This window comes from Solanum verrucosum, unplaced genomic scaffold (genome assembly GCF_900185275.1).
Source record: "Solanum verrucosum unplaced genomic scaffold, falcon-dt-bn FXZP01000242.1, whole genome shotgun sequence".
Lineage (NCBI taxonomy): Eukaryota > Viridiplantae > Streptophyta > Magnoliopsida > Solanales > Solanaceae > Solanum > Solanum verrucosum.
In genome coordinates, this window is record NW_026020168.1 from 971575 (window position 1) to 985779 (window position 14205).

Here is a 14205-nt window from a genome sequence, read left to right on the forward strand (position 1 = left end):
TAAAAATTATAATAAGAATTGAATCCATAAAATTTAACCACGATTAAGTAATATACATGTACACACATATTTTACAGTTTTTCATTTGACAAAAATATTAGATTGTCTTTCAATCCAACGTACTCATTGAAGTTCAATGCAGGCATTTTCAGGGTACTTAAGATTCTGTGGCAGATACTCCCGCACACCGGGCTTAGTGGTCGTACAATCGCAACTTCCTGGTTGTGATTGAGAACTTTCAAAAGAGCACTACTAGCAACATTTACTCCATATATGGTTCATTCTTCTTACAATTACCAGACATCAAATAGTTCAAGAGATCAATTAATTTTATGATCCTTCCTCTTTAATTAGTTTCAATCATATGCCAAATAATGTGCAAGCATGGGCCCAATAATAATCATAACAAACTATTTCGATAATAAAATAATATATATAAAAAGAGTTGAAATTTAATTAATTCTTTTTTTTATCTACAAAAATTAGTGGAGAATTAATTATTGTTCACTCATAAATTCATCTTTGTATTTTGATGAACATCCGATTGGAAGAAGCCTCAATCCATCTTTCTAGTTTTTTTTAGCACATGAACACACATGATAATTTTTCTTAGATAGATCAAACAATTTCTTAATTAAATTTTAACATTAATAAGATTACTCAAAATCTAGTTGCCTTATGAACCCCCTAATTCACTAACTTAAAAAAACTAAATATATATTACATGTTAGGAATGGAAAAGCACAACAAAATTAGCATTCTCATGACTATCATAAAAGCTTCATGGAATCTTAGAAAGGCAAATCCAAAGTGAAATAATTGTCTTAAAAACACCATGCAATACACTGTAATACAACCAAATGTAGAACTCGAATAAAAAATTGAAACCAAAACACAATCGAGGAGAAAGCAGATGAAGATGACTTGGGAAAACATTGAAGAAGAGCTAACCTAAATTAATGGGAATATGTACAAGGATGGATAATACATGGATTCCTCCAAACACAATTACCTCTAATCTTCCATTGAATATCGCAAATTAAAATCTATAGATTTTTATTTTCAAGTAAGAGAATTTTCTTAGTTTCGATTATTCTTGTAAAACCCCGCTACTAGAAAGACTTAGAATTAGAAAGAAATCATTTTTGGAAATAATCAAATTCGGAAAGTTTGACAAAGTTAAGTATGAGTTTTGGGTCAACTTGAAACGATGATAACTCCAAGATCAGGATGAGTTAGGGGTGCTACAGGATACCGTAGGAAAGATCTTTGAATTATCTTTGCAATGCCGCTGAGTTTTCTCAGTTTCAAGTTCGTATGTGGGAGATATTCCCATTTGAAGTTGGGTTGTCTAGTTAAGGAAAGTCAAAACCGGATTTTAGAAGGGTATTATGGTATTTTCATTACCCAATTAATTAAATTCGTTTTTGGTAATTAAGTTGGGGTCTCAACCGATGGGATTCGGTTTACGCTGTTGAAATTAAGTGAGGGTTTTGAGAGAAGAAAAAATAAGAGGAGAAAAGAGAAGAAGAAGCTAGGAATCGCCAAGTTCTTGAAGAATTGCTTGTGGATTTTGCCAAGGAAAGATCCTTACGAGGTATGTAAGATCACATAGCGTTGGGTTAGTTCACCCACACGCCAATCATGATTTTATTCAGCAAATTTGTGTTCTTAAAAGTATAGAAATTGAGTTCTTGATGAATTTGTTTGAAGTTTCTATTGGGTTCTTGATTGTTGAAGTTGTTGAGAAGTTCTTGATTTAAATTCATGAAATTATACGTTGTTTTGATTAGATTCCTGCATATTTTGTTTATATAGTCGAATCTAAGTGTTTGGAGAAAGACCCAATTGAATCTAGAGGGTTTAGAGTTGAAAAACGATCAAGAGAATTCGTCAAAATTCGGGGAAAAGGGGTGGGGCGCCACGCCACTCAGAGCGCCCCGCACAGGCGTCTGTAGTATGGTCTCTGGGGCACCACGCCAGCCAGTGCGCCCCAAGCCAGTGTCTAAAGTTTAACCTCTGGCGCCCCGCGCCACTCAGAGCGCTAGGGACTCCAAATCTTCTACCCTTTCCCACTTCTTTCCGTACTAGATCCCTTGTAACGTACCTATGTTTTATAGTTGATTTTTACACTCTAAGGTACGTCTAAACAAAATGAAATCACCAGTAACATGAGATGATGAGCCTTGAATCCATAATTCAATTCAAGAAAAGTTAAGAGTTAAGTCGAGAAAAGTTCATAGAGTTTTCCAAAAGTCTTTTATAGATGTTTAACCTTGTTTCAAAACTTGAGTTTTGAGTAGAGTAAAAAGTAAATATTGAAGTTCATTTCTTCAAAACACTATATCGGGACTATGTGTTCCCAAAGAGTAAAATGTTTTTACATTTAAACAAGAAAGAAAACTGAGATTTCAAAAGGAGCCTTTGAGCTAGTTTTCAGTAAAGAGTAAATGCTTTCACAATTAAGTAAGAGAGAAAACTTTGATTTCCATGAATAGTCTTTGAAATAAGTATTGAGCAATTATCTCAAACCACAGAAAAAAGTTATGTTTTTAAACATAAGAGCTAGTATCATATTTCGAGAGTAGTATTGAACACCAATATGGGGGAGAGTTCAAACAACTCCCAACCCCCATAAACCATGTAGCCATCATGGATAGAAAAGGGTCATACTTTTTAGATGATTCCTTAGTGCTTTTTAGAATAGACTAGTCGATCCACTTAGTAGTCAGGTCCTATATCCTCGGTAAGGTATAGGATGTCCCTGGCAGCGTGAGGCAAAATGACGTATCATCATGATAGCTCTTAAGTGATGGTTGTCGGTTAGAGAAACTCCCACAGAAGTATTTTGTATTATTATATACACAGGGTTAATTGTATTTTTATATACATTCAGAGTTCATGTTGTTTCCTTGTATACATACAGAGTTACTATTGTATTTCTAAATACACAGAGTTGTTATCCATGTTTTAAAAAGGTTTTCCTTATAATGCACTTCTTTATACTGCTCTATATTGAAATGAGTTCAGTTCAGTTGAGTTGAATTGAGACCATGTTTGTTCTTTCAGTTCCTTTCAAGCTTATGTCTTGTTTTAGGTTTCCTCTCGCATGCTTGTACATTTAATGTACTGACGCCATTTGTTATGCATCGTTGTTATGATGCAGATACAAGTAACCACGATCAGCATCCAACGCTTCGTTGATCCAGTTGAACATTCAGAGTCTTGTGGTGAGCCTCCTTGCTCTTGCTTTAGTAATTTTCAGTTGTTAGGATGATCTGGAGTCTTGTCCCGACATCCATCTCAGTTTTAGAGGCTTCATAGATAGACAGTTAGTTAGTTCATTTGTCACTATTTTGTTATTGGCTTATGTTTTGAGACTTGAGTACCATCTTTGCTAGTTGAATGCTTTTTTTTAGACATTCTAAGTTTATTTCATAAGTTCATCATTCGAGACTATTTTCTTGTGTTTAAGTCTTTCGCTGAGTAGTAAGCCAGGCCAAGGGTTCGCTTGGGGCCATCAACGGTTCTTACGCCCATGGTGTAGGCTTGGGGCATGACAAACTTGGTATCAGAGCACAGAGTTCAAGAGTCCTAGGGAGTATATGAAGTCGTGTCGGTAGAGTCCTAGTTATCGGTGTGAAGTGCACGAAATCTATAATTAGGAGGCTGTGACACTTAGGAACTATCTCACTTCTTTCACATTCACTTCGTGTGATAGAGTTAATATCTATAAAGTTTCTTCTAACTCATGCTTGTGCGTGTCTTTCAGATAATGCCTTCACGAAGAGCTGTCAGAGGGTATCCGGCTAGAAGAAATGTTGAACCACAGGAACAAGGGTTACCTAATGCACCTAAAGTGCAACCCAAGGAGATGACACCAATACTGACTTCTGTGAGGCCATCTAGATGTTTAGCCAATTGTGACCAACTAAGCTGGGCAATAGAGAGATAATAATCAGGAAGTGGCTGGTACTTCTAGAGTCTGTGAGTTCTTAAGGATGAATCCCTCAAGATTCACAGGTACAAGTATTACTGCGGATCCAAAAAGCTTTATTGAGGAGCTTCAGAAGGTTTTTGAGATCATGCATGTTGTTGATGCTGAGAGAGTGGAACTAGTTGCATACCAAATGAAGGGTGTCGCTAGGATCTGGTTTGATCAATGGAAGAAGAACCGAGCTGAGGGTACACCACTGGTGAGTTGGGTTGTGTTTGAGGAGGCTTTATTGGGGTGTTTCTTCCCCTGAGACCTGAGAGAAACAAAGGTACGAGAGTTCCTCACTCTTAAGCAAGATTGTTTGAGCGTTCATGAGTACAGTCTGAAGTTCACACAATCTCCCTCTATGCTCCGGAGATGGTTGCTAACATGAGAAACTGGATGAGTTTATTCATTTCTTGGTTGTCTCACCTGTCAAACAAGGAAGGCAACACAACTATGCTGATAGGGGATATGGACATAGCAAGGCTAATGATCCATGTGCAACAAGTTGAAGAGGACAAGCTGAGGGATAGAGAAGAGTATAAGAATAAGAGGGCTAAGACATCAGGGAATGAGTCCAGGCAGCAAAAGATTAATGCAAACCGGTCTTCCCTCCAACAAAAACAAAAGGGACCTGCTCCATCATCTACTAACGCACTTGGACCAAAGAACAAATGTGAGTACAATAATCAGAAATTCAGAGCTTAACCTGCCTATTCTCAAGGTAGTATGTAACAAGGTGCTAGTATGCCTCCTGCATGTACTAAGTGTGGTAGAAACCACTTAGGGATGTGTCGTGATGGCTCCACTGGTTACTTCTAGTGTGGCAATAATTGTCACTTTATGTGAGAGTGTCCAAAGAACAAGTAGGGTAACGGTAATGAGGGAAATAAATCCCAGTCTTCTTCAGTTGCTCCACCAGACAGAGATGCATCTAGAGGAGCTACTTAAGGGGCAGGCGGAGGAGGAAACCATCTTTATGCTATCACTAGTCACTAAGAGCAAGAGGATTCGCCAGATGTTGTCACTAGTATGATCCAAGTCTTTAACTTTGATGTTTATGCTTTTCTAGATCTAGGAGCGAGTTTATCCTTTGTAACTCCTTATGTTGTGATGAATTTTGATGTTCTTCTAAGAAACTTATTGAGTCCTTGAGTGTTTCTACACCTGTTTGTGAGTCTATTCTAGCAGAGAGAGTCTATCGTGATTGTACTGTTTCCGTTAATCACAAGATTGCCATGGTTGATTTAGTTGAGTTAGACATGGTAGATTTTGATGTCATTCTTGGTATGGACTGGCTTCATTCCTGTGATGCCTCAATTGATTGTAGAACTCGAGTTGTCAAGTTCCAGTTTCCTAATGAGCCAGTTATAGAGTGATGAGTAGTTCAGCAGTGCCTAACAATCATTTTATTTCGTACCTTAAGGCAAGAAATTTAGTTTCCAAGGGGTGTGTCTATCACTTAGTCTGAGTTACTGACTCTAGTGTTGAGATACCTCTTATTCAGTCAGTTTCAGTAATTAAAGAGTATCCAGAAGTCTTTCTAGATGATCTTCCCAGTCCCTTCTGAGAGAGAAATAGAGTCCGATATAGATATTCTTCCTGATACTCGTCCTATATCTATTCTGCCATATAGGATGGCACCAGCAGAGTTAAAAGAGTTAAAAGAGCAGTTGAAAGATCTCCTAGAGAAAGGTTTTATTCGACCAAGTGTCTCACCTTGGGAAGCTCCGATCTTATTTGTGAGGAAGAAGTATGGTTCTCTTAGAATGTGTATAGATTAGCGTCACTTGAACAAGGTTACCATCAAGAATAAGTATCCCCTTTCGAGAATTGATGTTCTCTTCGATCAACTTCAGGGTGCTACTTGTTTTTCCAAGATAGATCTCAGATCAAGCTACCATCAGTTAAGAGTAAGGGAATGTGATATTCCAAAGACAACTTTCACGACCCCTTATGGTCATTATGAGTTTCTGGTCATGTCGTTCGGTTTAACTAATGCACCTGCAACGTTCATGGACCATATGAATAGAGTATTCAAGCGTTATTTAGATATGTTTGTTATTGGGTTCCTTGATGACATACTATCTATTCGAGGAATGAAGAAGATCATGCTAGTCATCTCATAATAGTTCTCCAAACTCTAAAGGATAGAGAGTTGTGTGCCAAGTTCTCTAAGTGTGAGTTTTAGCTTGAGTCTGTGACATTCTTGGGCGGCCACATTGTTTATAGAGATGGAATTAGAGTTGATACTCAGAAAATAGAGGCAGTGCATAATTGGACTAGACCTACATCTCCAACTGAGGCAGTGCAGAATCGTACATTGGATATTAAGATTGCAAGTAGGTGTCAATATCAAGGAACTAAACTAAAGTTTTAGGTCAAAGGCACCCCTCAAACAAAGTTCATGATAAAAGAAAAGGCTCGGGTAGAACTTCGCCCATTTGAAAGGTTTAACTTGTCTCATACCTTGTGGATAAGCCTATGACTGTCAAACATGCTAAGAATAGTGTGTTATGAGGTATTATAATAACACAAGGGTCGTATGTTAAGTTTGGAAGTCAAGAAAATTAGTGAAACTAAAGTCGGCAAAAGTTATCGAAGTTTCTCTAATAATATTTTCTTAACTTTGGGTCAAATGTCTTAGATATTTTCTCCCAATATATAAAGAGTTAGAAAACCTATCACGCATTAAATCGAAGGTCTATGAGTCTAGTTTGCAATGCACAAAACCCCGTATCCAACTGACATTGAAGTAAAAAGTTATGGTTTTACTACGGACTGCTGGGGCAAAATCCGGGTTGGGTAAAAAATGTGGTATGTCGACTTACTCAACGTTTTAAGCCATGAAAACATTTAATTCTACTTACAAAATAGAAATAAAGCTTAAGAGAGGGTTCCTATGGAGTACTTGCATGATGAAGGTCAGTTTTTGATGATTTCTACCATTAAAGATTCCCCCGTGCCTAGAAATGTGATCTCTACACATGGCAATCATTTTCCCCTTCTATTAGCTGCGTTTGGAGCAAGTTTTTAAAGATATAAATTTGTAGTTATTGGTGTTTCTTCAAGGGTTACACTTGGTTAACTAAGGTAATCATCTCCAGACTCTTTTATGATTGTTTTTATGAAGTTCTATGGAAATTTCGTCAAGTTGAGGCCATTTGCAAATCTGCTGATTTAAGAACAATTATGAACTATTTATAGGTGTGTACCAGCTGTGTTTATATAGTGTTTGCGAAGTTTAGGACGTAAGGAACAACTTTTGTGAAGAAGCTACGACCATTCGAGAGTTCATTGAAAAAGTATGTTAAGGTGAAGCTACGTCCCTCATTTTAGCACCACTCCTGGGAAATTCCTAAAACGCCGAATGTGATATTTTGCTATTCTCTTGCTAGAAAGACCTTTAGTGAAAGACATTGAGATCTCAGCTGAATTATTTTCATGATTCTGTTATTTTGATATTTCACTCGTTCGGATAAATAGAGTGTTCGACATCTACATGTCATTTTAACAGTTTCCTTGATTATATGTCCGCACGTATGTATTTGTATTCTTCCTTGGGTGTTGTGAATTAAAATGTCACGCGAGACCCTTACTACTTGTGACCAACCCTCTTTTTCCACTAAGGTTATTATTAAAAAAATTCTTTAAAGTAGCTCACGACCTTCAAAACTCTCAAATATAATTTAAATGTAAACTATTAGAACACTTGGTTTCTGAAATATTTCTTTTATAAATTATCTAGGAACCAAGTTAGGAACTAAGTAACTCACGTTAAACTTGTTATAAATATCAACAAAGTTAGGTTATCCTTCTAAAATTCGAGTTAACTTTTCAAGCTTATTTGGAAGAACATATCAAGTTCCATGAGATTGTTATATGTTATATGAAAGTTATTATTGGGTTATGAGAACAAGACTACAAACGGGCCAAGATTGGCAACATGACAACAATAACTCCTAGGTGTTATAAATCCATGACATGACATGCTATGCATTCTACTCCCGAGCTATAATAGGGAGGTATGGGGCCTATTTCCGATATTTATACGTATGAGACACAGATGGCCACAAGTTGGCGAATATGATGTCGGTTTGCTACCGAAAAGCACCACCATTGCTAACTTTTGGTTGGGTATGTCATGCATTTGCATCTATATATATATATATATATATATATATATATATATATATATATATATATATATATATGTATTCACGACATACGATTATATGAGCATACCGTGCATATTGAAGTAGTAGGGGGCTAAAGGTCAGCAATAGAGATTATTTGGGTTTCAGTTTCAGGTGGTATCTCTATTACCCTTTTACAGTAAATGTTTATGATTTTACTTTTCGCTTTACATACCAGTATATTTTTATTCGTACTGACGTCCCATTGCCTGGGGACGCTGCTTTTGTTTTGCGCGAGCAGGTACAGGCAATGACTCTAATCGACTCACCCGCTAGGATTCAGGTTCAACTGTGAGTTGGTAAGCTCCATCTTATCCTGGGGCTTTCAGAGGATGTTTACTTTTGTTGTACATTTTGGGTATAGTCGGGGCCTTGTCTAGACAGTGCTTATGTCACTTCTAGAGTCTATTGTGGACACAATATTCTGGGTTTTCTTTTTGTATGTTTCAACCTCCAGCCAATAGTCTTGGCATGTATATATATGTGTGTGTAAGTAGGTATATTTTTGGTTGTAGCCTCGTCGGCTAGATAGTACATCTTTATTTTTTTTCCAATTTGTCTACCATTGTTTGTATGGTTATTCTCTTTCAGGTCATGACCTCTCGGTCTAGACGTAACTTCTTAGAGGTTGTGCTGCCCAATCTTTTTGCCTCACAAGTTTGGTTTAGCTAGTATGTTTCAGTGGGTACCTCGATGTATTAGGATAACGAGTGCCAGTTACGCCCCTTTTTTCTGGGCGTGACACAAGCGTCTTCAGTATGTATTTAATCAGAAAGAGCTGAATCTCAGAGAGCGAAGGTGGTTAGAGTTGCTTAAGGATTATGACATCCATATTTTATATCACCAAGGTAAGGCTAATTTTGTTGTTGATGCCTCAAGTAGGTTGTCTATGGGTAGTATTGCCCATGTTGAGGAAGAGAAGAAAGAACTAGTAAAAGATGTGCATAGGCTTGCATGATTGGAAGTTCGACTAATGGATTCCACAGAAAGAGGAGTAATGGTGATGACTGGGGCTGAATCATCATTTGTGTCAGAAGTGAAAGAAAAGCAAGACCAAGATCCTATTTTTCTTGAATTGAAGGCAAATGTTCATAACCAAAAAGTAATGGCTTAAGAGAAATGAGGAGATGGTGTATTGAGGTATCAAGGTAGGTTGTGTGTACCAATGGTGGATAAGCTCCAAGAGAGGATCATGGAGGAAGCTCATAGGTCCAGATATTCTATCCATCTGGGTTCCACAAAGTTGTATCGTGACTTGAGATATGTTTATTGGTGGAGTAGTATGAAGTAGGGCATTGCAGAGTTTGTTGCTAAGTGGCCGAATTGCCAACAAGTTAAAGTAGAGCATCAGAGGCCTAGTGGTATGGCACAGAATATAGAACTTCCGAAATGGAAGTGGGAGATGATCAATATGGATTTCATCACAGGTTTACCAAGGTCTCGCATGCAGCATGATTTTATTTGGGTGATTGTTGATAGAATGACAAAATCAGCCTACTTTTTACCGGTAAAGACTACCCATTCAACAGAAGATTATGCTAAGTTGCATATTCAAGAGGTAGTAAGACTTCATGGGCTTTCGGTATCGATTATTTCAGATAGAGGAGAACAATTTACTGCACAGTTTTTGAAATCTTTTCAGAAAGGCTTGGGCTCAAAGGTGAACTTAAGTACTTCTTTTCATCCTCAGACATATAGTCAAGCAGAGCGCACTATTCAGACTTTAGAAGATATGTTGAGGGCCTGCATGATTGATTTCAAGGGTAATTGGGATGATCACCTACCTCTCATTGAGTTCACTTACAACAATAGTTACCACTCTAGCATCCAGATGGCTCCTTATGAAGCTTTTTACAAGAGAAGATGTAGATCTCCTATTGGATGGTTTGAAGTTGGTGAAGTTAGGTTGATAGGACTAGACTTAGTTCATCAAGCTATGGAGAAGGTGAAAGTTATTCAAGAGAGGTTGAAAACAGCACAGAGTCGTCAAAAATTCTATACATATGTTAAGAGAAGAGACTTAGAGTTTGAACTAAATGATTGGGTTTACTTGAAAGTTTCACCTATGAAGGGTGTTATGATATTTGGCAAGAAGGGGAAATTTAGTCCCGGTATATTGGTCCTTACAGAATATCCAAGAGGATTGGCAATGTAGATTATGAGTTAGAGCTACCACAAGAGTTAGCAGTTCTTACGGTATTACACATCTCCATGTTAAAAAAGTGCATGGGCGATCCTTCACTTATCATACCTACTGAAGATATTGGTATCAAGGATAGCTTATCATATTCGAACTTGAGAGCTAATGAAGTAGCATCAGTCAAAGTTCTTTGGAGAAATCCTTTTGTTGAGGAAGCTACTTGGGAAGTTGAGGAAGATATGAAGAAGAGATACCCACATCTCTTCGAATCCGGGGAAGTTCCAAATGAAGGTATGATGCTTATCGTGACCAACGACACTATCCTACGGTATGAGTGTCTACGATCGTCGATAATATAGTAACCCAACCAAGGGTTGGGGTCGTGTCCTAAGGGAGTGGTAGTGAAAATAGTAGTTAGGCTACAATTTCGTTCTAATTAGCTTTAGTTTGAGAAATTATCGATTAAAAACAAAGTAAATTCAATTGAGTGACACCAAACTGTCAAATATCAATGGGGGTTTGACACAAGTATAGCTAAAACAACAAAAATAAAGAGAAAATTCAAGTATGGGGAGAAGTTCTTGGGGTGTGACCGCAATATATATTGATATAAATCATTGGGTACATGCTTTCGATAGGAAATTTGTAAGATAATAGTGACTAGGCTAAGCTTTAGATGGAAATAAGTTCCCTCTCGAGCAATTTACCCCGTTTCAAATGTGTTCCTCTCGGACACCCATTTCCCGCATGAAGACCAACCTACACCTTACCCCATTCACTCTCTCGAGCTGAGTGTTAGGATATGGGACTAGGGCTCACCCTCTCGGGCTGAACCTCATGTCGACCCACTCCTTAGGCCATCAGTCTAGTGGTTTTGGTTTCGCGACCTCCCTCTCGGGCAAGCCGAAAACACATGGGTGGTTTTGTATTTGCAACTACGAACCCATTAAATTAGACCACAACCACTAGGTGAAATCACCATTAAAATGCATCTAACCTATCAGCAAGCAAGACCCAACAATAATATTAACACATATTTGCTAAATCACACCCAAGAATGGGGGCTTTTAGCCACACATCAAGAAATAAGAAATTATACCTAAAATGATAGAAATCAAATGGGTATAAGATATTAAACCTTGATTTAAGCAAAGGAAGAAGAATAGAGAAGACCCACTTCCAATTTGGGGAGGATGAACTCCTTTCTTCAAGTCTCCCACAAAACCCTCTCCAAACTTGAGAGAAAATATGAAAGCTAAAGTGAAAAATTACAATAATGTTCGCCTCCTTTAAAACTAATAGAGATCTAGTATTTATAGTTTCAAAAAATAGTGTTGCGGTGGATCGGTCGGTGAGGTAAGTGGGAATCGCCGAACGACTCGGCAATTCGTTCATCATCTAGTTCATTGCCTTCTGTGCTTGCCTATAACATCTCTGTGTCTTGGACCATTGGGCGATATTGTACTACTTCGCGGAACTGTTCGGCGATGCGCCGACTGCTCTTTTTTACCGCCGATTTGATCCTCTTCCTTCAAGGCTCCGAGTACTGGAACAAACGGCGAAGTACGTCCCTTCGGCGATTCGCCAAGTGTGCTTGGCGATGCTCAAGCTTCAGTTTCTTCGTTCTTTTCAGCCTTTTTGTTCCTTTTTGCACCTAAGTGTCCATGCTTCCACTCAAACTTCAAATACGTGAAACTTAAGAGTTGTTATCAGATATTGGGATAAAAGAAGCATTTGAGGATACTAATTCTATTAAAATATGGCCCTAAATGAGTCCAATTTGTGGACTCATCAAGGTACTAATCCTTTTCTTGGCTTTTATTTTAAGATGGCATGTTGTATTTACATTTCGCTTGTTGGGTGTTTGAGCTAGGTGTTAAATGTTATGCCTTAGCCTACTAAGAGTAATCTCATTCGAGGACGAATGTTTCCAAGGGGGAGATATCGTAACACCCCACTACTAGAAAGATTTAGAATTAGAAAGAAACCATTTTTGGAAATAATCAAATTTGGAAAGTTTGACAAAGTTAAGTTAAGTATGAGTTTTGGGTCAACTTCAAACGACCATAACTCCAATCTCATGATGAATTAGGTGTGCTACAAGATACCGAAGGAAATATCTTTGAATTATCTTTCCAACATTGCATATTTGTTTAGTTTTAAGTTCGTATGAGGGAGATATGCCCATTTGAAGTTAGGTTTTCTCGTTAAGGAAAGTCAATATTGGATTTTAGAAGGGTATTATGGTCTTTTCATTACCAATTAATTAAATTCGTTTTTGATAATTAAGTTGGGATCTCAATCGATGGGATTCATTTTACGCTATTGAAATTAACTTATGGTTTTGAGAGAAGAGAAAAGAAGAGGAGAAAAGAGAAGAAGAAGCAAGGAATCACCAAGTTCTTAAAGAATTACTTGTGGATTTCGCCAAGGGGTGATCCCTACGAGGTATGTGAGATCACATAGTGTTGGGTTAGTTCACCGCGCGCCAATCATGATTTTATTAAGAGAATTTGTGTTCTTGAAAGTATAGAAATGGATTTGTTTGAAGTTTATATTGGGTTCTTGATTGTTGAAGTTGTTGAGAAGTTCTTGATTTAAATTCATGAAATTAGACGTCGTTTTGAGTAGATTCTTGCATATTTTGGTTATGTAGTTGAATGTAAGTGTTTGGGGAAAAACCCAATTGAACCTAGAGGGTTTAGAGTTGAAAAACGACATAGAAAATTAGTCAAAATCTAGGGGAAAGGGGTGGGGCGCCACGCCACTCAGAGCGCCCCACACAGGCGTCTGTAGTATAGCCTCTGGGAAGCCGTGCCAGCCAGTTCCCCAAGCCAGTCTCTGAACTTTAGCCTCTGGCGCCCCACGCCACTCAAAGTGCCAGGGACGTCAGGTCTTCTACTATTTTCCAGTTCTTTCCGTACTAGTTTCCTTGTAACGTACCTATGTTTTCTAGTTGATTTCTACACTCTAATGTACGTCTAAACAACATGAAATAATCAATAACATGAGATCATGAACCTTGAATCCATAATTCAATTCAAGGAAAGTTAAGAGTCAAGTCAAAAGAAGTTCATAGAGTTTTCAAAAAGTCTTTTACAAATGTTTTAACTTTGTTTCAAGACTTGATTTTTGAGTTGAGTAAAGAGTAAAGATTGAAGTTTATTTCTTCAAAAGAGTATATCGGAACAATGTTTTCCCAAAGAGAAAAATGTTTTCACATTTGAACAAGAAATGAGATTTCCAAAGGAGCTTTTGAGCTATTTTTCAGTAACGAGTAAATGCTTTCACAATTAAGCAATAGAAGTTTTTAAACATAAGAACTAGTATCATATTTTGGGAGTAGTATTGAGCACCGATATGAGGGAGAATTCAGACAACTCCCAGCCCCCATAAACCATGTAGCCACCATGGGCAGAAAATGGTCATACTTTTTAGATGATTCCATGGTGCTTTTTAGCATAGACTAGTGGATACACTTAGTAGTCAGGTCCTATACCCTCGGCAAGGTAGAGGACGGCCTTGGCAATGTGAGGCAAAACGTTGTATCATTACGATAACTCTTAAGTGATGGTTGTCAGTTAGAGAAACTCCACAAAAGTATTTTGTATTCTTAAATACACAGGGTTAATTGTATTTTTATATACATTTAGAGTTCATATTGTATCCTTGCATACATATAGAGTTACTATTGTATTTCTAAATACAAAGAGTTGTTATCGATGTTTTAAAATGATTTTCTTTATATTGCACTTGTTTATACTGCTTAATATTGAAATGAGTTTAGTTCAGTTGAGACCAGGTTTGTTCTTTTAGTTCCTTTCAATATTATGTCTTTTTTTAGATCTCCCCTTGCATGCTCATACATTCAATGTACTGACGTTATTTGA